At 44.9% G+C, this 24,722-nt stretch overlaps 1 long non-coding RNA gene across 1 annotated transcript; it reads right to left on the reverse strand.

Moving 5' to 3' along the window:
• Positions 1–4,254: 4,254 nt before the first annotated feature.
• LOC134728613 (uncharacterized) lies at positions 4,255–15,059 on the reverse strand. The gene is made up of 2 exons (XR_010109200.1): positions 10,469–15,059; positions 4,255–9,850 (listed from the first exon to the last, which is right to left on the reverse strand). It is a non-coding gene; the product is annotated as an uncharacterized LOC134728613 (long non-coding RNA).
• Between the last annotated feature and the right edge of the window lie 9,663 nt (positions 15,060–24,722).

Here is a 24,722-nt window from a genome sequence, read left to right on the forward strand (position 1 = left end):
ATTAGCCAGGCATAGTGGCACATGCCTGTAGTCCCAGCTACTCGGGAGGCTGAGGCAGGAGAATCTCTCGAACCTGGGAAGCAGAGGCTTCAGTGAGCCAAGATCACGCTACTGCACTCCAGCCTGGATGACAGAGCCAGACTCCGTATCAAAAAGAAAAAAAGAACAAAAAAAAAAAAAGAAAAGAAAAAGAGCCAAATTGCAGAAAGGACACGGGTCCAGCTAAGAGTCAGGAACACCAGTGCCACTGGGTCTCCCCTTCATCTGCTGTCCCTTCCTCTCTGCAGATCAGCTTTATTATCTCTCACTCTAGATTGGCATCTGCCATACAGTGGTGACTTGAATGCCAGTACCTCTTAATTTATATATTTTAATGTCCAGTTCAGCCAGATGTGGTGGCTCACATCTGTAATCCCAACACTTTGGGAGGCAGAGATGGGAGAATTGCTTGAGCCAAGGAGTTTGTGACCAGCCTGGGCAACAAGTAAGACACTGTTTCTACAAAAAATTTAAAAAAATGCCAGTTGTGGTGACATGCACCTGTAGCCCTAGCAACTCTGGAGGCTGAGGCAGCAGGATCACTTGAGCCCAGGAGTTTGAGGCTGCAGTAAGCTGTGATTGTGTCATTGCACTCAGCCTGGATGGCACACAGTGAGGTCCTGTTCAGGCCGTGGGAAGAGCAGACTTTCTTTTCGAGTTCCCAGGAAGGGCTCTGATTGGCTCATCTTGAATTAGGAGCCACCTGGACTAACCAGGTGGGGTCCAGGGGGCATATAAAATTGCAGTCTCTAGCTGGACTCTGGCTTGAAGTGGAGAGAGAAGGCGTTACCAAAAGAAGAGGGGGTTCTATTCTTCAAAGAAGGGCTGGGACAAAGCAGCAGATGTTCTTGACTGGAGGAAAAGATAAGTGTGGCTTTGTGGGCCAAGCCGCCTAGGAACCTCCGGACACCAGAAGACAGGGGACTCTTCCTTCTGCTTCACCCCACCCGCAACCAGAGGACTCTTCAGGCTTGTGAAATGTGTAATCCCCTAAATGCTTCTAAATCTGGAAACAAATAGGGCCCCCCCACCCAGTTGTTCTTCCCCCCAAATTAAAAGGAAAGTTGGGAGAGGAATCACAGGTTTTTTTAATTGACGGATTAGAAAACGAGAAGAACGTGTTTAATCCCAGTGGCTAGAGTATAGCATTGCATTGGATGTAGCCACCTCCTAGCTTTTTGATTAAGTGTTGCTTGTGGAAAGTGCTAGGTTCACATGAGAGGTCTTCTGAGCTCAGTGTCGTTTTAAAAACAGTGTGCGGTTTTCCAGTGGAAAACCCAAAGTTCCCTGAGGTGCCGGCTGACTGGGCAAGTCAGTGTAGGGGAAACTGCCTGCTCCACAGCCCTCCCCTGGGCACATGTTGTTCCTGGGTTCCTGTAGTGCCCCTCAGCCCTGGTTAGACCACCTAACTAGCAGTGTAGCGGACAGGGTGGCCAGTAACCTGAGAGAGGACCTGAGGCTGCAAAGCCCCACCCAGACACAGACTGGTTAGGAGCCAATGGTTTCAATTCCCTTTCTTGGGAATCCAGAGTGGGAAAGGTGAGTGAATGACCCGCGGAGAGCCAGTTCACCGACCAGACAATGGCTGCTGGAGCGCTCAGGGCTAACGGACCTGCGAATCCAAATCGGGAAGTGCGGAGATAATGGACTGGAGAGGCCAAAGTTGAACAAATGGACTGAGAAGGTCATGAATGAAGGGTTGTGGCAAGAACGTGCTAAGAGAAAGCAGGCATTGAAGTAAAGAAGATACAGTGATTCCCATTCTGGCTGCAAATTCGAACCACCTGGGATAATTACAAATATCCCTTCCTGGGTCCCTGCCAGATTTAAGAGTCTCATTAGTGAGGGAACGGGAGAGCGGAGGCACGGAGACCAGGTAAGTCACCGTACAGGGGGACTCTCCTCTTTATCCCCTACCAGACCCCCAGGCCTGCCCTGCCCACCGCAGTTCCCCTCCGTCCAACCCCTTTTCCCTCGATGGGGCTACTGCGTATCCATTAATTCACCTCGCCTCCACCCCCTCACCCATTTGCGGGGAACTGCCCCCCAACCCCTAATTCCGCGGGGTGAACAGCGGGAGCACTTCCAGGCAGCCAGAGCCCGGGCAGGCCCGACGTGGCCAGCGCGCAGAAGATGCCTGTCCTGCAAAATGGTCGCAGCCGGCAATTGCTTGTTAATCCTCTCATCAGAAAGCAGCCCGACGAGTCTGCGGTCCCTCAGGCCGGCTCTATCCACAGGGTGTACCCAAGCACAGAGAAGGTGGAGATGGAGGGACGGGAGGGGGTTCCGCTGCCCTCAATCCCCGGGTCCAGACGTTGTTGGAGAGCAGCAAGCGCGCCCTAGTCCGCGCTTCCTCGCCACGACTCTGCAAGAAATGTCTTACATAAGACACTCACTCTCGGTTCAAGTCCGCCAGCAGCGGCTTGTGAGCTCCAGCTGCCTTCTTCGGGCCACCTAAAGGAGCGCAACCCGCAGAGCGCGCACTCTTGCACGCTCACCGCCTCTCCACTCCCTGCCCAATCAGCCAACAGTTGTACCTGCACTGGCGCTAATATTGCTGGTCGGGCTATGCTAGGAGTCAGCTCTACCCTTAGGCACCTCATTCCAGGAAGCTGACCTCATTTCTTAGCTCCTGGTAAGATACCCTGTGGCTGTGAACTTAAAAGAGCATTTGTGTAATTTATTTTTTCTGTAAGGAAAAGGTGTTTAGGGTGGCAGATGAGAGTACACCTAAAAGATGCCCGACGGGTTCTTTTCTTTTGCAATAAGACTAAGCAACCATAGTGACTATGGTCAAACAAAACTGTGAACCCAAGTGTCTATACTAAAGCCAACTTTTTTTTTTTTTTTTTTTTGAGACAGAGTCTTGCTTTGTCTCCCAGGCTGGAATACAGTGGCGCGATCTCCGCTCACTGCAACCTCCGCCTCCCGGGTACAAGCCATTCTCCTGCCTCAGCCTCCCAAGTAGCTGGGATTACAGGTGCCTGCCACCAAGCCCGACTAATTTTTGTGTTTTTTAGTAGAGATGGGGTTTCACCATGTTGGCCAGGCTGGTCTCGAACTCCTGACCTCAGGTAATCCGTCCACCTCGGCCTCCCAAAGTGCTGGGATTACAGGCGTGAGCCACTGCACCTGGCCTAAAGCCAATAAAGCAGCCACCAGGGAATTCAGTGTGAGTGCAACAACAGACTCCTGCCTCTCTCTGGAAGATATAAAAACAAAAGTCATTGGGGGCACAAAAGATGATCACATAAAGGAGTAAAACAACTGATGTTCAAGTAATGCCTTTAAGGTTTTTTCAATTCATTTTTATTTATTTTTTTTGAGACAGGGTCTTGCTCTGTCTCCCAGGCTGGAGCACAGTGGTGCGATCTTGGCTCACTATAGTCTGCCTGCTGGGTTCAAGCAATTCTCCCACCTCAGCCTCCTGAGTAGCTGGGATTACAGGTGGCTGCCACCACTCCTGACTAATTTTTGCGTTTTTAGTAGAGACGAGGTTTCACCATGTTGGCCAGGCTGGTCTCAAACGCCCGACCTCAGGTGATCTGCCTGCCTCAGCCTCCCAAAGTGCTGGGATTACAGGCATGAGCCACTGTGCCTGGCCGGGTTTTTTTTTTTTTTTTTTTTGAGATGGAGTTTCACTCTTGTTGCCCAGGCTGGAGTGCAGTGGTGCAGTCTTGGCTCACTGCAACCTCCGCCTCCCGGGTTCAAGAGATTCTCCTGCCTCAGCCTCCTGAGTAGCTGGGATTACAGGTATGAGCCATGAGCCACCATGCCCGGCTAAGTTTGTATTTTTAGTAGAGATGGGGTTTCTCCATGTTGGTCAGGCTGTTCTTAAACTCACAACCTCAGGTGATCCGCCTGCCTCAATCCCAGCACTAATCCCAAAGTGCTGGGATTATAGGTGTGAGCCATCATGCCCAGCCTTTTTTTTTTTTAAATTGAGATAGGATCTCTGTCAACCAGTCTGAAGTGCAGTTGTGCATTCACAACTCACTGCAGCCTTGACTTCTGGGGCTCAGCTGATCCTCCCACCTCAGCCTCCCAAGTAGCTGGGAGTATAGGTGTGCACCACCATGCCTGGCTATTTTATTGTTGTTGTTGTTGTAGAGTTGAGGTCTTACTATGTTGCCCAGGCTGGTCAAATTCCTGCCCTCAAGTGATCTTCCTGCCTTGGCCTCCCAAAGTCTTGGGATTACAAGCATAAGCCCAGCCTTTTTTTTTTTTCTAATAGTCTTTATTTTTTTTTTATAGTCTTTATTGTTTTAGAACAGTTCTACATTTACAGAAAAATTTTGAAGATAGTGGAGTTCCCATATGTCCCGCATCCAGTTTCCCTGATTATTCACATCTTACATTAGTATGGGGCATTTGTTACAATGAATTTGTTACACTATTATTAAGGAGAGCCCATACTTTATTCAAGTTTCCTTAGTCTTCCCTTAATGTCTTTTTTCTAGGTAGCCCCTCCATGAAACCAGATTACATTTAGTCATCATGTCCCCTTGGCTCCTCCTGGCGGTGGCAGTTTCTCCGATTTTCCTTATTTTTGGTAAGTCTTTAGTCCATATAAATATATTCTGGGGGAATTATAGATGGGTTTGACAGAAAGCAATTTTAAAAACAAAAACTACAAAAGAAGAAAGTCACAATCAATTGATTAGTTGAAAGTTACTCTATTCCAAACATCTTGGCAAACATTAAATAATCACATTTCAGAAACTACACCAAGCGAAAAAAAAAATGCCTTGAGTTATGGACATCAGGAAGCAGTAGCTTTGCACAAAAAGGATGGGTTTAAGGAGAACATTGTTTGAGGTGAGGTTTGGTAGATTTACAAACAAGGTTAGAGAAGGCTTCTATACACACATTATTAACCTGTTACATTAAATATATCTCTAAAACTTTATAACTTTTCCTTTTATTTAACAGAACTGTTGGAAGAAAACAAACAATATTTTGACTAGAAATGGAAATTCCTGATGCTTTGGGAATTGTTTCAGTACTTTTTCTAATACTTTAGGCATTGACTAGAAGAACTGAGACTAGAAAATACTCTTACCTGTTTAGTCAGTATCACGTATCTTCATCTGTTTGTTGTCGCTGCTGAAGCACACACTTAAAATAATCATCATACATTTATGCACACAACCCCTTCTCCCGTGCTCTATACAAACCTATTAAGCTATTTTTCCGAATCAAATTTGTACAACTTTAAAGAAAAAAAAAAACCTCACAGAATAATGTGTTTTTCAAGGCAGGCATTTTAAAAGCTAATCCCAACTTGCCCCGTTTTAGGCTTTTACAGTGTTTAACTTGCTTTCTTGGGTAGTTAGTCTGGAAATGAGTTCATCATCTGATATAGGATGGCTGGATTTTAATATTTTCTGTCTCCAATTCGCTTGGTTAAATGCCTAAAGCTGGTAGTCTACTAGTGCTGAAGGAAGAGGCGAAGCATTTATGGCTCATTAGAACCAATCCCCATGGTTTCCAGGTCAGCTGATTTTCTCACTACAATACTTAACAGCAAGATGAGAGGCTTTATTAACATCATGTCAATAAAGCCATTAATAATTCAGAAGAAATTTTAATTACAAACTTAAAAGAATTACATAGTTGTAAATTAGTCTGTCACTAAGTAAAGACTACTACATTTCACTTTGGGAGACCTTGTAAAATGTAAGCTAACTCATTGCTGGAACCTTGAAACAGAGGTCATCCAGATCAACAAGCATGAGTCCGTCCCTTCTGCCAGCTTCTGATCCCCTCATTTGAGTTTATGAGATGACCCAATAATGTAGAGGCAAGCAGCTCATTTTTCTACCTAAAACTAAGTCTCAGCCTGACACTTTTCTTCTGACCCAGTTACAGCTGCTTCTCTGGTGTGTGCTTCAATCCTCTTCACTGGGCACCATTAAACACTGGACTTGGTAGCTGTCTATGCATGTGACCAATTTCACTATCCATCTTCTGGCTTCAGTGCCAATTTTAAGAATGCTAATTCCTACGTGGCCAGATTTCTATAAAGATGGCAAATTATTTTATTCTGGCTAAAATTAATCATATTATTAATATTTTCTAAAGTTAGCGTTTACATTTACTGCTTTAAAAAAATTCCAGGCTGGGTGTGGTGGCTCACGCCTGTAATCCCAGCACTTTGGGAGGCCGAGGCAGGTGGATCATGAGGTCAGGAGATCGAGACCATGCTGGCTAACACGATGAAACCCCGTCTCTACTGAAAAAATACAAAAAATTAGCCGGGAGTGGTGGCGGGTGCCTGTAGTCCCAGCTACGTGGGACGCTGAGGCAGGAGAATGGTGTGAACCCGGGAGGCAGAGCTTGCAGTGAGCAGAGATGCGCCACTGCACTCCAGCCTGGGTGACAGAGCAAGACTCCATCTCAAAAAAAAAAAAAAAAAAAAAAAAAAATTCCAGCAAATATAAAATTTAGGCCTAAAAGATGCCAATGATTTAAAACTCTACACAGATCTAAGATCAATGCCTATGTATGAGTGTAGCTACTGCCACGAGGCATTCTACTCATAGCCAGCCTAGGGAAGTGTGAGCTGAATACAGGTCCTATGCCAAAAAGCCTCTGCCTGAAACACAACTACAGAAGTGAGAAGCATTCATAGATGTGCACTGTATTTATATAAGCTTCTCTTTTCAGCATTAAAACAGCTGATCTACTGTGTCAATCTGGTAGAGATCAGTTGGTGCCATATATAAAAACCAACAGGTTAACTGACCAAACTTCTCCAGATTTCAATTGGCTCTATGGGATCAAATAGACATGATAGGTTAATTATGATGAAAACAATAATCTTAACCATGTTTAAGAAAAAATACAAAATTTTAGTGCAAGTACTTATTTACTTCTGTACTCAAAAAGGGTGAGAATCCCAGCTACTCAGAGGCTGAGGTGGTTGGATCACCTGAGCCACAAGTTCAAGACCAGCCTGGACAATATAGCAAGACCCTTGCCTCAAAGAAAATTGAGATTTTAAATTTTGTGATTTTCTCTAAGTGAATAATGGTAAAATTTAACAAACTAGCATAGTTCAATTTACTGAGCTACAAAGTATAACATTCAGCTGGGCATGGTGGCTCATGCCTGTAATCCCAACACTTTAGGGGGCTGAGGCAAGAGGATTGCTTGAGGCCAGGGGTTTGAGACCAGCCTGGGCAACACAGTGAGACCTCATCTCTATAAAGTTAAAAAAAAAAAAAAAAAAAGAAAGAAAATTTTAGCATACTTTAATTTATGGCAGGTACTATATATGAGAGCTGAAGTCTTCTGTACCTCCACAATGCCACACTTTCTTATTCACAAAGGATGGTTAGAAGCTAGAATACAACTTTTTTGTTATTTATAAATGCTGCCAAAAGAAGAAATGTTTATGGAATTTCAAATGACACAGTTGTAAATTGGCAGTTAGCAGCTTTCCATGTAAAGCTTCATCTCAGCATGAAAAAGTTGATTATAGTCAAAACTAGCCAAGGAAAACTCAAGTGTATGATGCATAAAAGTCTACTGTGTGGCTGTCTGAAAACGTGTATTGTACCATGGTGTTATCCATCCAGCCAGGCTTTTGAAGCTATCTGTAAGAGTCATGTTGTAGGGAGAAACAGCGCCACAATTAAAAAATAATCCAAGTGAGGCCAGGTGCAGTGGCTCACGCCTGTAATCCCAGCACTTTGGGAGGCCGAGGCAGGCAGATCACCTGAGGTCAGGAGTTCGAGAACAGCCTGGCCAACATAGTAAAACCCTGTCTCTGCAGGTGGCAGACACCTGTAATCCCAGCTACTCAGGAGGCTGAGGGAGGAGAATCACTTGAACCCAGGAGGCAGAGGATGCAGTGAGTTGAGATTGCACCATTGCACCCCAGCCTGGGTGACAGAGTGAGACTCCATCTCAAAAAAAAAAAAAAAAAAAAATTCCGAGTGGTATTAAATATACATGTTAGCACCTTTTTTTTTTTTTTTTTAAGTTTTTAACCTTTTTCTTTTTTTTTTTAGTATTTATTGATCATTCTTGGGTGTTTCTCGGAGAGGGGGATTTGGGAGGGTCATAGGACAATAGTGGAGGGAAGGTCAGCAGATAAACATGTGAACAAGGGTCTCTGGTTTTCCTAGACAGAGGACCCTGTGGCCTTCCGCAGTGTTTGTGTCCCTGGGTACTTGAGATTAGGGAGTGGTGATGACTCTTAACGAGCATGCTGCCTTCAAGCATCTGTTTAACAAAGCACATCTTGCACCGCCCTTAATCCATTTAACCCTGAGTGGACACAGCACATGTTTCAGAGAGCAGGGGGTTGGGGGTAAGGTTACAGATTAACAGCATCCCAAGGCAGAAGAATTTTTCTTAGTACAGAACAAAATGGAGTCTCCCATGTCTACTTTCTACACCGACAAAGTAACAATCTGATCTCTTTTCCCCACATTTCCCCCTTTTCTATTCAACAAAACCGCCATCGTCATCATGGCCAGTTCTCAATGAGCTGTTGGGTACACCTCCCAGATGGGGTGGCGGCCGGGCAGAGGCGCCCCCCACCTCCCAGACGGGGCAGTGGCCGGGCGGAGGTGCCCCCCACCTCCCTCCCGGACGGGGCGGCTGGCTGGGCGGGGGCTGCCCCCCACCTCCCTCCCAGATGGGGCGGCTGGCGGGGCGGGGGCTGCCCCCCACCTCCCGGACGGGGTGGCTGGCTGGGCGGGGGCTGCCCCCCACCTCCTGGATGGGGCAGCTGCTGGGCGGAGGGGCTCCTCACTTTGCAGATGGGGCGGCTGCCGGGCGGAGGGGCTCCTCACTTCCCAGACAGGGCGGCTGCCGGGCAGAGGGGCTCCTCACTTCTCAGACGGGGAGGCCGGGCAGAGATGCTCCTCACCTCCCAGATGGGGTGGCGGTCGGGCAGAGACACTCCTCAGTTCCCAGACAGGGTCGCGGCCTGGCAGAGGCGCTCCTCACATCCCAGACGGGGCGGCAGGGCAGAGGCGCTCCCCACATCTCAGACGATGGGCGGCCGGGCAGAGACACTCCTCACTTCCTAGACGGGGCGGCCGGGAAGAGGCGCTCCTCACTTCCCAGACTGGGCAGCCGGTCAGAAGGGCTCCTCACATCCCAGACGATGGGCGGCCAGGCAGGAACGCTCCTCACTTCCCAGACGGGGTGGCGGCCGGGCAGAGGCTGCAATCTCGGCACTTTGGGAGGCCAAGGCAGGCGGCTGGGAGGTGGAGGTTGTAGCGAGCTGAGATCACGCCACTGCACTCCAGCCTTTCCTGCTTTCCCACTCCTCTCTCGGGTTACCGAATCCCTCCTGCACGCCCCTGCCCTGGCTGGCATGTTTCTTGGTGGGTTCCGCCTGCAGGCCGGGTCCAATTTTTTGTATTTTTAGTAGAGACAGGGTTTCACCGTGTTAGCCAGGATGGTTTAGATCTCCTGAACTCGTGATCCGCCCGCCTCGGCCTCCCAAAGTGCTGGGATTACAGGCGTGAGCCACCGCGTGTGGCCTATTTATTTATTCATTGAGACAGAGTCTGGCTCCGTCGCTCAGGCTGGAGTGGAGTGGTGCGATCTTGGCTCACTGCCATCTTTGCCGCCTGAATTCAAGCAATTCGACATGTTAGCACCTTTGGCATTTTAGTCCAAATCAATGTTGACAAAGTAGGGACTTAACTCTTTTCATCTTCATTTTTCCAAAAGCAGATTCACACAGCACCTTCATTTTCCTCTATAATATACAATATTTTTGCTTCAACTATTGAAATGATTCCTTCATTCTGAACTTCAAACATGTAGAGGGTTTTCCAAGTCCCTAAGGCAGGAAGCAGTTCCTTATCAAATTCATTATCAAGGCTGGGTGTGGTTTCTCATGCCTGTAATCTCAGCACTCTGGGAGGCCAAGGTGGGTGGATCGTTTGAGCCCAGGAGTTCAAGGCCAGCCTGGGCAAAATTGTGAAATCCCATCTCTATAAAAAATACAAAAATTAGGCTGGCCGCGGTGGCTCATGCCTGTAATCCCAGCATTTTGGGAGGCTGAGGCGGGCCAATCACAGGGTCAGGAGATCAAGACCATCCTGGCCAACAAGGTGAAACCCCATCTCCATAAAAAATAAAAACATTAGCTGGGTGTGGCGGCATGTGGCAAAAAAAAAAAAAAAAAAAAAAAATAGCTAGGTGTAGTGGCACATGCCTTTAGTCCCAGCTACTTGGGAGGCTGAGGTAGGAGAACAGCTTGAGCCTGGGAGGTCGAAGCTACAGTAAGCCATGATTGAGCCACTGCACTCCAGCCTGGGTAACAGAGCAAGACTATCTCAAAAAAAAAAAAATATATATATATATATATATTTATATATACACACACACTACACACACACACACACACATACATATATATATTTCACTATCAAAATCTACAACCAGAACTCCTCACCCCACTCTCTTGACTGGCTCCTCTATGTAACTGCCTTCTGAGTCCTTCCAGTCTTGTGCAAACCTCTCTGGGATTTTGGATTGGGTTTTTGTACATTCCACTCTGTTGTCAGGCCTGTTCACTTGATTGTGTGAGCCTGCCTTCAACCTCAGGCAGCTAGACTTCAAATTTCTAGGCCTCTTGTTTTTCTATATTTTTGTCTGAATTTTGTTAATTTGTGACTCAAACTGGCTGTATCTCCCATTTGAAGATTCCTTTCGTACATGTTTTTCATTTTTGTTATGCCATTTCTTTGATCCATCTCCATCTGTATTTATTTCATTGACTTTCTCTCGTAGTTTTTTCCTTTTCAGTTGAGGTGGAAGACTGCCAACATCCTCTGGGGTTACACCCCTTACACTACAGACTTTTTTCTTTGAGATGGAGTCTCACTCTGTCACCCAGGTTGGAGTGCAGTGGCGTGATTTCAGCTTACTGCAACCTCCACCTCCCAGGTCCAAGCGATTCTCCCATCTCAGCCTCCCAAGTAGCTGGGATTACAGGTGTGCACCACCACATCTGGCTAATTTTTGTATTTTTGGTAGAGATGGGGTTTCACCATGTTGTCCAGGCTGGTCTGAAACTCCTGACCTCGACTGATCCACCTGCCTCAGCCTCCTAATATGCTGGGATGATTACTGGTGTGAGCCACTGTGCCCAGCCTACATTATAGACTTTTGAAGCAGCCAGTATTGGGTTTGATAATGAGCTCATTAAACCAATCAGTTCCTTTTGCTGCTTTGGAGATTTATACATTTTTATGAACAGCCAAAAGTTCCCTTTCAATTTGCCACCACAACTGACCCTGGTTTGCCTTCTCCTCAGAAATCTGAAAGACTATTATCAAGCACCTTATTGGCAGAGTGTAGTCCTCAGATGTCTCCAGGAGGCTCACACTCTGACTTGAAAGTTTTTATTACCAGCTGTGACATTTTTCTGATCATTGATTCAGTTGCCTTTACTATTCTCTCCAAGCATCTCCTATTGATTGCTATCACCTGTTGCCCAATCGCTACATACCTCTTCACTGATTCTCTCATTCTCACTATCCTCTTTCCCTCTATCTCTTGTATTTTCTGGAAGTTGTTGGAAATACTAGGATGGTAAAATTCCTGCAGCTCAGTGTCAAATTTCTTGAATTGATGAGTAATTCAATTCTCATTGAGTAGTCTGCTGTCTTCTGCCATTGGTGATGTTTTCGCAGCTTGGTGGTGTGCCTTTTTCAACATCGACTTTTAAAAACGTGTTTTTAAAACATATGGCATTTTCTCAAAATACTGATGTGCTCAGCAGCCTTTTTATAATCTCAATTGTCTTTTACTTGCCTCAAGTTGCTTCCATCAAGTCTCTGTCGGTGGTTGTGCCTTCTGGGCATCATGAAAGTGAGATTTCCTCTCCTGCTTTTGGTTTTGAACATGCCCTTGTAACTCCACGGTGATCTGAAAGTTCAAGACCTCAAAGAAGATAACTTAATGCTGCCTAGCGTGATCACTCATTTTGTTCACAGGGAGGGAAGGATAGTTTTACGTAATGTATTCTTTCTCCTTCCAGTTCCTTTTAGGTTGGCATTTCTTTAAAAGATTCCTGAGTTGTTTTGTATAGCTGAGTTCAATCTCAGTCCTTTCCTTGGCAGATGTGATGAATTTCTCAAGACTATCGATTTTCTAAGTTGTCAAACTGATCCCAGAGTTCTGGGTGCAGGCAGGGAAGCGGGTCCCTACTCGGCCACGCCCTTGCCTCCTGAGCTCTAGTGGCCGTCGCCCCGCTCCTTGGGCTCCTCAGCCGCTCCTCCTTCCGGTCCCTCCTCAACAAGATGGCCGGAGGAACCCGCGCCGACGCCTGCAGGGCCGCCTGCCTTGGGTACTTGAACGTGTGAATAACCGGCCATTCGCGACTCCAGCGGCGCAGGCACACGTTCCCCCAGGGTAGGTGTGTGGAGCGGCCGGGGCGTAGCCACGGCACCAGCCCAGGAGGGAAAGACGGAGAGGTACGGACGTCGCCCGCCATCTCTCCGGAAGCTCCTGCCGGGCTGGGACTCCGGCGGAAAGTCTTGCCGAGAGATCGCCCCCTGCCGCCGTGGAGGCCGTCGGCCAGAGCGACCGGAGGCGGAGTTTGCAGCCCGGCACGGAGAATGGAGCGCTCCGGGGTTGGGCGGGCGGGGGAGCCGGGAGCCGGGCGCCTAGAATGGAGTTCCCCCGGGAGGAGCCCGAAGCAGCGTCCTTCCGGGAGCACCCAGGGAAGAACCTGGAGGTCCAACCTGTGGGCTCTTAAGAGAAGGGAGGCGGCCTATCGAAAGTCCTAGAGGCCCGAGGTAACAGGGCTTCAAGGGCCACTAGTACGTCTTTCCTGCTGACACCTCAGGCCTGTAACAGAAAACAAAGAAGCACCCAAGGAATGTCAAAAGGCCACAGGAATAAGTTTGAAGGGGCTACCGTTGGTTGAATTTTGTATAATTTGACAAATATTTATTTTAAAACATTCAATTAAAAAGAATCCATGGGTTCATATTACCACAACTACTACACTAATATTAATATAAAAGGAGAGAGAAGTAAAGATGCTTTTTCAAAACAGTAGAATGACAACCAATAAATATAGGAATTATAAAATTGGAAATCCACCATTTTGCAGCAATCGTGGTAATAATTGATTCAGCCAAGAATCACCAGTGGAAGCTAAAACTATTAGGTGAAAGACTGGGAATAGGTTATTCACACAGTCTTAAAGTAGCACCTCCTGGATTACTTATTAATTATAAAGGGGAAATTTTTCAGGCAATGGAGACATTTGCTGGACATTGCCTTAGCCAAAAGTCAAACTTAGCATTTCCAGTAATAGGACAAACTGAGACTGTGTGCCTCCTGGTGTGAGGAACAGGAAGAACATACATCATCTGGGTAGTATTTCTAATAGGCTCAACCTGATTAATGAAGAAACAATCAGACAAATAAAAATTGAGGAACATTCTGCAAAGCAATTGACTTGAGTTCTTAAAAGATGGCAATATCTTTTTTTTTTTTTTTTTTGAGATAGAGTCTCACTCTGTCTCCCAGGCTGAAGTGCAGTGGTGCGATCTCGGCTCACTGCAACCTCTGCCTCCCCGGTTCAAGCAATTCTCCTGCCTCAGCTTCCGAAGTATCTGGGATTACAGGCACGTGCCACCATACCCAGCTAATTTTTGGATTTTTAGTAGAGCCAGGGTTTCACTATGTTGGCCAGGGTGGTCTCAAACTCCTGACCTCAAGTGATCCCGCCTCAGCCTCCCAAAGTGCTGGGATTACAGGCGTGAGCCACCGCGCCCAGCCAAAAGTTGGCAATATTGTGAAAGAACAAAGTGGTAGGGCAGCAGTCTGCAGATCAAAGAAGAGTCAAGAAACTACAACTTACATGCATGGTGTGATTCTGGACTGGATCTTGGTTTGGGTCTTGGTTTAGGAGGAAAACACAATTATAAGAGACATTATTGCAAAAGTTGGATAAATTTGAATATGAACTCAATATTAGATAATATATCAGTTTCCTGGGTGCAATAATTTTATGTAGTTATGAAGGAGAATGACTGTTCTTAGGACATACAGACAAAAGTATTTACAGGAGAAGTGTCTTGATGTCTGCAACAAATTCCCAAATAGTTCATATATATGTGTTATATATATGTTTATATATATGTAAATGTAAATATATGTGTGTGTGTGTATGTGTATTCAGAGAGAGAAGCAAATACAATGTGACTTTTGAACAATGTCAGTTAAGCATTCTGACTAACCCACATATACATTTTGACTCCCCAAAAACTTTACTAATAGGCTACTGTTGACCAGAAGCCGTACTGATAATATAGTTATTTTGTATGTTATATGTATTATATACTGTATTCTTACAATAAAGCAAGCCAGAGAAAAGAAAATATTAAGAAAATCGTAATGAAAATACATTTACAGTACCGTACTCTGCTTACTGATACTGTAAGTTTCAGTTGTCTTTTTAAGATGAATCGTCTGTCTGAAATGGTGGGCAACTGCAGCTGCAGACCTCAATCCATGGTACATATCATGCAATTCAACTTGTTCTTGTAATGTCATGACTTGACTTTGTTTCTCGGGAGCACTTCCACCATTACTAGAGGCACTCCGTGTGGGTGCCATGGTGTTATTCAAGATTTACAGCGTTGCGCTAAACACAATGAAAGACACGTGAAAACCACAAGAGATCACTTTTTACTATAGTATGCAATTTACTGGTGATAGTAACTGCTCTCGTGGAGATGATTAGCGTCACAGGTGTTTAAAGCAGGTACTTGGTTTTTATCAATTTTAATTTTTTATAATAGATTTGTGGGTCGGGTGCAGTGGCTCATGCCTGTAATCCCAGCACTTTGGGAGACTGAGGTGGGTGGATCACGAGGTCAGGAGTTGGAGACCAGCCTGGCCAACATGGTGAAACCCTGTCTCTACTAAAAATACAAAAATTAGCTGGGTGTGGTGGCGAGCGCCTGTAATCCCAGCTACTCAGGAGGCTGAGGCAGGAGAATCATTTGAATCCGGGAGGCAGAGGTTGCAGTGAGCCAAGATTGTGTCATTGCGTTCCAGCCTGGGCGACAGGGCAAGACTCCGTCTCAAAAAATATATATAATAGATTTTGTGTATTTTATGGTAGAACATGATAAAATAGACTAATATCTACCTGTATTTTATGCATTCTTGACAAACCAGTGTTGCTCAAGGGACAACTGTGTAACAAAAATGCTAAAAAATGGTGAATCTAGGTGAAGAGTATGTGGGTGCTCATTGTACCATTTGTGCAACTTTTCTGTAAATTTGACATTTTTTAGGATCAAAAGGTCTGTAATCCCATGCATGCCTGTGGTCCCAGGTACTCAGGAGGTTGAGGGAGGAGGATCACTTGAGCCTCACAGGAGGCAGAGGCTGCAGTGAGTCAAGATCGCACCACTGCACTCCAGCCTGGGAGAAAGAGTAAGACCTTGTCTTAAAAAAATAACAAAATAGGCCGGGCATGGTGGCTCATGCCTGTAATTCCAGCACTTTGGGAGGCTGAAGCAGGTGGATCACCTGAGGTCAGGAGTTCAAGGCCAGCCTAGCTAAAATGGCGAAACCCCATCTCTACTAAAAATACAAAAATTAGCCAGGCATGGTGGCACATACCTGTAATCCCAGCTACTTGGGAGCCCGAGGCAGTAGAATTGCTTGAACCCAGGAGGTGGAGGTTGCAATTCAAAAACAAATCCTGATTTATCTCTTTACCTTCAAAACACAAGCACAATCTGACCCCTTCTTACCACCTCTTCTGCTCCCAATCAGAGTTCCCACTGGGTTCTTTCACATACCCCTTTCCCATCTCCCCGCTCCCCTCTCCCTTGCCCATTTGAGGTGCTTCCCTGAGTTCCCTGGTTGCTGCTCACCTCCCTCCTGGCTTCTCTTCCCTGCCAGCCCCTTAGTGTCTGAGTCCCCTTCTCCCTCCCTGGAGTGTCTCATGCACAGCTGGGGCTTTGCTCACCATGGACTGCTGACAGCTCCCCTAGCCGCACCCAAAGTACTGGGATTACAGGCACGAGCCACCACACCTGGCAAGATGCTCTTTTTAATCTTTTTGTTTGTTCTTTTAATTTTTTTAAATTGACAAATAATAATTGTACATATTCATGGGGTACACAGTGTTTTTTTTTTTTTTTTTTTAACTTGAGATGGAGTCTCACTTTGCTACTCAGGCTGGAGTGAAGTGGCGCTATCTGGGCTCACTGCAACCTCCACTTCCTGGGTTCAAGCAATTCTCGTGCCTCAGCCTGCTGAGTAGCTGGGACTACAGGCACACACACACACCACCACACCCAGCTAATTTTTTGCATTTTTAGTAGAGCTGGGATTTCACCATGTTGGCTGGTCTTGAACTCCTGACCTCAGGTAATCTGCCTGCCTTGGCCTCCCAAAGTGCTGGGATTACAGGCATGAGCCACTGTGCCCTCCCAGATATCTCTTTGATATAATGATTTCCTTTCCTGGGGATAAATGCCCAGTAGTGGGATTGCTGGATCATATGGGAGTTCGATTTGTACTTTTTGAGGAACCTCCATACTGTTTTCCATAGTGGCTGAACTAGGTTTACATTCCCACCAACATTGTATAAGAGTTCCCTTTTCTCTGCATCCTCACCAGCATTTATTTTTTGTCTTTTTGTTAATAGCTGTCCTGAGATGACATGATATCTCAGTGTGGTTTTGATATACATTTCCCTGATGATTAGTAATGTTGGGCATTTTTTCATATATTTGTTGGCCATTTGTATGTCTTCTTTTGAGAAATGTCTGTTCAGATTATTCCCCCGCCAACCCCTCCAGCCTTTTTTTTTTTTTTTTTTTTGAGACCGGATCTCACTGTTGCCCAGGCTGGAGTGCAGTGGTGCAATCACATCTCACTGTAGCCGTGTCCTCCAGGGCTTAACCAGTCCTCCCACCTCTGCCTCCTAAGTAGCTGATACCACAGGCATGTGCCACCATGCCAGGCTAATTTTTTGTATTTTTTGTAGAGAAAGGGTTTTGCCATGTTGCCCAGGCTGCTTGAACTCCTGGGCTGAAGCAGTCTGCCCACCTTGACCTCCCAAAATGCTGAGATTATAGGTGTCAGCCACTGCACCTGGCTCATTTGCACATTTGTTTGTTTGCTTATCTATTTATTTTTAATTTATAGAAGCAAATGCACCTTTAACATGTTCCATTGAATCATCTTCAACATTAAATTTTTCTCTCAACTAGGCCTCTTTCTTTAGCTCTATCCAAATTAACAAAATTTTAAATATTTCAACAGTTTTAGGGATACAGTGGTTTTTGGTTACATGGATGAATCATACAGTGGTGAAGTCTGGGCTTCTGGCGTACCTGTTCACCCGAATAGTCTACATTGTCCCCAATAGGTAATTTTTCATTCCGCATCGTCTCCCATCCTCCCCGCTTCTTGGTCTCTAATGTCCATTATACCCCTCTATATTCCTTTTTATCCCATGGCTTAGCTCCTGCTTATAAGTGAGAACATGGGGTATTTAGTTTTCTGTTCCTGAGTAACTTAGGATAATCATTTGCCCATTTTTAAATAGCATTGTTTGGTTTTTTTGCTGTTGAGATGTTTGAGTTCCTTGTATATTCTGGATATTCGTTCCCTATTGAATGAGTTGTTTGCAAATCCTTTCTCCCATTCTGTAGATTGCCTTTTTACTCTGCTGATTGTTTCAACTTTACTGTGCAGAAGCTTTTAGTATGATATAATCTCAATTGCTTATTTTTGCTTTTTATTGCCTGTGCTTTTGAGGTCTTATTCATAAAATATTTTCCTAGACCAATGTCCTGAAGCATTTCCCCTGTGTTTTCTTCTAGTAGTTTTATTGTTTGGCGCCTTACATTTAGGTCTTTGGTCCATTTTGAGTTGATTTTTTGTATAGGGTGAGAAGTGGGGTTCTAGTTTTCTTCTTCGCATATAGATAACCAGTTTTCCCAGCATCTTTTTTTTTTTTTTTTTTTTTTTTTTTTTTGAGACAGAGTCTCTCTCTGTCACCCAGGCTGGAGTGCAGTGGTGTGATCTTAGCTCACTGCAATCTCCACTTCCTGGGTTCAAACGGTTTTCCTGCCTCAGCCTCCTGAGTAGCTGGGATTACAGGTGCCTGCCACCACACCCAGCCAATTTTTTGTATTTTCAGTAGAGACGGGGTTTCACCATGTTGGCCAGGCTGGTCTTAAACTCCTGACCTCAAGTCATCTACCTGCCTCGGTCTCCCAGAGTGCTGGGATTACAGACGTGAGCCACCATGCCCAGCCTGCTTTTTTAACTTTTAAGAGATTTAATTTTATTGTGGTAAAATATACAGAACATAAAATTTATGATTTTAACTGTACAATTCAATGGCATTAAGTGTATTCACATTGTTTATTTCAATAATTTTTGGGGTACAGGTGGTTTTTGGTTACATGGATAAGTTCTTTAGTGGTGATTTCTGAGATTTTAGTGCACCTATCACCCAAGCTGTGTACACTGTACCCAATATGTAGTATTTTATCCCTTACCCTCCTTCCAGCCCTCCCCCCGAGTCCCCAAGGTCCATTATATCACTTTTATGCCTTTCTGTCCTCATAGCTTAGCTCCCACTTATAAGCCAGCACCATTTGTTCAAAAGATTGTCCTTTCCCCAGTGAGTATTCTTGGCATCTTTGCCAACAATCAGTTGTCTGTAAGTATGTGGATTAGTTTCTGGGTTCTCTATTCTGTTCCATTAGTCTTTGTGTCTATTTTTATGCCAGTACCGTGCTGTTTTGGTTATTACAGCTTTTTAGTATATTTTGAGGCCTGATAGTGTGATACCTCCAGATTTGTTCTTTTTGCTCAGGATTGCTTTGGCTATTTGAGGTCTCTTGTAGTTTCATACAAATTTTAGGATTTTTTCTTTTCTATTTCTGTGAAGAATGTATTGGTATTTTGATAGGGATTGCATTAAATATGTAGCTTGCTTTGGGTAGTATTATTATGTTAATAATATGAATTTTTCCAAATCTGCGAGCATGGGATGTCTTTCCATTTGTTTGTATCCTCTTCAATATCTTTCATCAGTGTTTTGTAGTTTTCCTTGTAGACATCTTTCACCTCCTTGGTTAAATTTATTCTTAGGTATTTTATTTTATTTTTTGGTAGCTACTGTAAATGGGATTGCTTTCTTGATTTCTTTTTCAGCTAAGTTTGTTGTACATGTATGGAAATAACTGCTGATTTGTGTATGTAATTTTTTTTTATCCTGCAACTTTACTGAATTTATCAGTTTTAAGAGTTCTTTGGTAGAGTCTTTAGGTTTTTGTATATATGTGATCCTGTCATCTACAAACAGGGACAATTTGACTTCCTCCTTTTCCATTTGGATGCCTTTTATTTCAAGTTCTTGCCTAATTGCTCTGGGTAGGACTTCTAGTACTACATTGAATGAGAGTAATCAGAGTGGACATTCTTTTTTTTTTTGACGGAGTCTCACACTGTCACCCAGGCTGGAGTACAGTGGCGTGATCTCCACTTACTGCAACCTCCACCTCCCGGGTTCAAGCGATTCTCCTGCCTCAGCCTCCCGAGTAGCTGGGATTAGAGGTACTCTATCCCATGTGCCACCATGCCCGGCTAATTTTTTGTATTTTTAGTAGAGACAGGGTTTCACCATGTTGGCCAGGCTGGTCTCGAACTACCTCGTGATCTGCCTGCCTCGGCCTCCCAAAGTGCTGGGATTATAGGTGTGAGCCACTGCGCCCGGCCATTCTTGTCTTGTTCCAGTTCTCAGAGGAAAAGCTTTCAGCTTTTCTCCATTCAGTAAGATGTTAACTATGGGTTTTTTTTTTTTTTTTTTTGAGACGGAGTCTCGCTCTGTAGCCCAGGCTGGAGTGCAGTGGTGAGATTTGCACTCACTGCAACTTCTGCCTCTCGGGTCCCATATCAAGCAGTTCTCCTGCCTCAGCCTCTCGAGTAGCTGGGATTACAGGAACGCACCACCTTGCCCAGCTAATTTTTGTATTTTTGGTAGAGACGGGCTTTCACCGTGTTGGCCAGGCTGGTCTTGAACTTCTGACCTCATGATCCATCCACCTCAGCCTCCCAAAGTGCTGGAATTATAGGCGTGAGCCACTGTGCCCAGCCTGCTGTGGGTATTTTTAATCTTTTTGAAAGTAGATTGTAGTCATTGTCTAATCTCTTGTATTTCTTGCAAAGCACTCATTACTAGTCTTTGAGTTCTTAATATTTGTTTTTTAAAATAATTTTAAAAAATTTCATACCCTTAGATCTGCATATTTTTATGTAGTAAAACTTTTTATTTGGCTTTAGATAACTTGGTTAACTTGGTTTCCTGTTTATTTACTTCCTTGAGTATAATTTTGCTGATGTTTTGGTTCTTATTGATAATTTTATTTGGAGCAGTTTTATAGTTTATGTAAATGTTTTAATGGATTTCAAAAGGAGTTAGTTTCTTACAGATACTTTAAAAGCAAATAAGTAAATAAAAGGAGTGGGTTCTTGGTGGTATTACTGGCATTACCATCAGAAGACCCTTCATATTTGAGAGGCCACATGGGGAGGTGCACCAAGGAGATAATCAGATAAAAGACACCAAATGGCCTGCAGTGTTACTAAAGATGCAAGCTGGGTCCAAGTCCTGTGGGGCCCTGTGACAAAGTTAAAATGTGTCTTATCCTGAGAGCTGTATCAAACGGGGAGTATCGAGGAGTATTACAGGGAAATAGTATCATCTGATTTGGTTTTTAGAAAGATTATCTGAGTAAGGAGATTGGCTTTGGTAAGCTGGGCAGGGAGATCAAATGGGGGCTAGAATTGAAGTCTTTCAAATAACAATACCTGTTGAAGATGCTCTGAAGAGCCAAAGTCTTCCTGTGGAGCCACTTTGTTGCAACCTGTGCCTCTTGTGCCCATAGACCCAGAGACTCAGGTCATGCCCTAAGCTTTAGGTAGGTAGATTCCCACCAGTGAGGACAATGTCCCTTGGGTTTGTGGGTCTTAAGGTACAGAAGAAACAGGGGTATATTTGGATAGGGCACAGACTTTGGCACCAAATACACCTGGGTTGATTCTGGGCTCTGCCATTTCCTAGCTGGATGGTCTTGAGCAAGCCATTCAACCTTTCTGAAGGGTCTCACATTTAGACCAAGATATGAGAGGCCTCTGCCCTGGGTCCCCAGCTTTAGAGGGCTATACTGTGGTCCTTGTCCAACATGCCTCTGTCCATATCAGGGAGGAGTCCATATCTGTAATTAAGGCTTACACATGGTAGTCTGTATGAATGGTGTTCCCCAGAGTTGTGCAGTGCATAGCCTGTATGACTGTACAATGTGGGTTGCTAATAAAAGTAGCAAAGAGAAGCAGGATTGAGAATGCTGAGGATGTAGAATCTAGACTTGGCAGGTGTCAGGATATGACTGGGAGAATAGGAAATTTGGTGGAGAGTTGAGAGGTCAGTTTTGGTTAAGACTTTGACCTTACCAAAGAGGCACCCAGAGCTATCCAGCAGCCCAAACTCATGAGGCTAGACATGGCTTTGGAAATCATTGGCATTAGGGTCATAGTTGAGGCCTGGTGGCTGAACAAGTCCTTTGAAGGAAAGCTTATAGTCTGTGGAGAAGACTGAGTCGATTCTTTTGGGGGCATTTGTGTTTAAAGGACAAGAGGTCACAAAGGGGCTCATGAAAGGGGGCAGGGTCCTGGGACAATGGAATGTTCCTGGCTATGCAGTCCGGGAGCAGAGGGTTTCCAGGGCTTCACAGAGGTCAGTGAGGATGAGGATCCCTGGCTCAGAAGCTGACTATTTCTGGAGAAATAAAGGTACAGGTGAGTGAGTGGTATGGACCTTCAAGCTAGGAGGTTGTCTACACCTGCAGATATGTGGTGGTGATAGGAAGGAGTGGGAAAGGTCTATGAGGCACAGCAGGGTCAGGCTGGGGTGAACCTGAGAGCACGTGATGGGGAGAAGCCACAGAAAAGGGTTAATGGATGAAGCATGTTCCACAGGAGCAGCACAGGGTGCACATGGAGAGTGAGAGTCAGGGGTACCGAGCAGCAGGGGTGTGTGTACGGTAAAGAGGACAAAGATACAGGAAGATGGTTTGAAGTGTGGCGAGGGAAATTGGGCAGGCTCCCTGGGCCTGGGGTTGGGCTTCTCAGTAGAGGAAAGCAGGCCTCTGCTAAGACCTCTGGAGTGGGGATGAGGTGCTGGGGGGTATCTAGAATTTAACAAAGCTTTGTCTTTCACGTCTTCTATGTTGTGTTCATGGCTCTGACAAGAATGTACACTGGATTATGTGTGTTGAACATGTTTTTAGGGCTTCATGTCCCCTTGCATGGACATGATGTATGTATGGATGCACCATCCCATGGACATGGGATGTTGAATGCCCATTATTTTCAGAGTACAATGGGAGACAAAGATGACTAACAGCTCTCCAAGCTTAAGAAGCTTACAAGAGCATCAGAACACACAACAAAGTTGCTGACCAAGTTGTGTAGCTGGGTTGGGTAAACCAATATTTGACAAAATTAAGATTCAAAATAGGCAGGGAGAGTGGGTTAAACAGTTCATTTAAGATGGCTACATTTCAACTGCTGTGTGAAGCATTAAAAAAAAAAAATTGCATGCAGACTTGAGTTAGTGGACCTGATTTGGCAAAAGTTCACTGAAGAGGTCACTATGTGGTCCCAAAGACTAGTCTTGGATTTCTTAGTGATCTAAAGCTTTGCATATGTCAAGAGTAATAATGATAGCTCTTATTACTTGCTATGTCCCGAATGCCTGGCACTTTCACTTCTGTAGCAATTTTTTTATCCTTATATCTTATGTGGTATCATTAGCCTGTCTTATTGACAAAATGACACAGGGAGATGAAACGCCTCATCAAATCACACAATTGGGAAGTGAGGGATCTATGTTCTTTCCAAGCCACAAGCCCTCAGTAAAACTCAGCTGCTTAAAAAGCTAATAAACCTTGGTGTACACTCATAAAAATAGTGTGTCCAGATCATGGGGCTCCTTGGTGTCTTTGTGCTTGGCTTGCATGAGCCGGATCCCATCTGGAACAAATTGCTCATTTCTAGAGATCCCAATATGAATAATGATGCTCTAGGTGTGAACAGACAGGGGCACGGTGGGGAGTAGTGGTGGACAGGGCCTGGACCTGTTACAAGAAGGTTTATGGAATTAAGAATGTAGTCATGTGGCAGAGGGGAATTTACTGCAACGCTTCTTAGCGTAGAAAGAAATAGACTGAGTGGGATTTACACGGAGGCACATTTAGATTAGTTCAATTTATAATTGCAACAACTTGGGATGTTAAAGAGTTTGGTGATACAGGGATGATTAAATGCTTCTGTATCCATACTAAAAACATTGCTAGGCAACTATTTAAAAAGATGCTATTCTGCATACTGATAAAGATAGTTTAAGTGCAAAAAGATTACAACATTGTATTCCATTTGAAAAAATACATATGGGTCGTATTTACACACTCAAAATGTTTGCAACCAATATGCGGTTCTCTCGTGGTGGGATTTCAGATAACTTTTAAGAACTTCTGTCTTCTAATTTTCTATATTTAACATGGAACTTGTATAAGAAGAGATGGCAGCATATTTATAGCTAACCAATAGTGAAACCAGCCCCAGGTGAAGGAGGAATGTCCTGGCCCTCCCTTCAGGCTCTGCAGATGGAACCATCATGACAGGCGCTCAGGAAGGGGACAGAACTAGGTCTCTTCCAACTCAAGGAGGAAAGCAGGTTACAAAACACAGTGTGACCCCACTTTTGTAAAACATATAAACATGTTTGAGGATCCCTGGATAGCCAGGTGTGCCAAGGCATTTCCAGTGGGTTCCTTTGCAAGCAAAGTAAAATGGAGATAAAAACCTCCAAGCCGATCACCTGGCACTCATTATGATCATGGTATTTTCACTCAGATGCCCTCAGAGATGAACTTTCCCATCTAGAGTGACTTGGGATGTTGGGATATTGCTGAAGTCCTTATCAACAGCTGGGCTGGTTGTCCCTCAAAGACACTGGATCAATTTCAGTCAGATGTTTCATGCAGGAGGAAGGAGGAAGAGCGAGCAGATTCACTATTCTCTCTTCTCCTTCCTCAATTCATATTCCCTTTTCAAGAACAGCCACCTCCAGAATTGGCAATTTGAATTAAAGAAGGTAGCTCCAGGCATGGGATCTTGCGGGAAACCTCTGCCGCTGGTCAGCAGAATCTCGGGTTCCGTATATTAGCCAATCCCTACTAGACTTGCTGTTCAAGCCATCCGAACCAAGCAGCATTCGGTGATCCTTTAGCAAACCTAACAAACATCAGAAGTTAATTTTAGTAGGAGGGAGGTATCTCCCAGTGGAAAGAAAAAAAAAAGGACAAGAAAACATAAAAGGGAAAGAAAACAAAAAGAGAAACATAGATGAGAAAAAGGCCATCTCTATTTTCTCCCTTTAGATCCCGTTTTAACAGCTGATAGCCTCTGAACATTCCTTTATCCAGGTGGCAGAATGGACAAGGCCAGGTTCCGCTGCTGCTATTAGTGAGGGCTTCATTTGTACATCTACAACATACGGTGGGTGGGTGAGGTTACAGGGTACCTGACACATCACATTCCAGTCCTGGTTCAAGGAGGGGAAAAAGAGAACCCACACTGAA

The sequence above is a fragment of the Pan paniscus genome, chromosome 12 (genome assembly GCF_029289425.2).
Source record: "Pan paniscus chromosome 12, NHGRI_mPanPan1-v2.0_pri, whole genome shotgun sequence".
In the NCBI taxonomy this organism is placed as follows: Eukaryota; Metazoa; Chordata; class Mammalia; order Primates; family Hominidae; genus Pan; species Pan paniscus.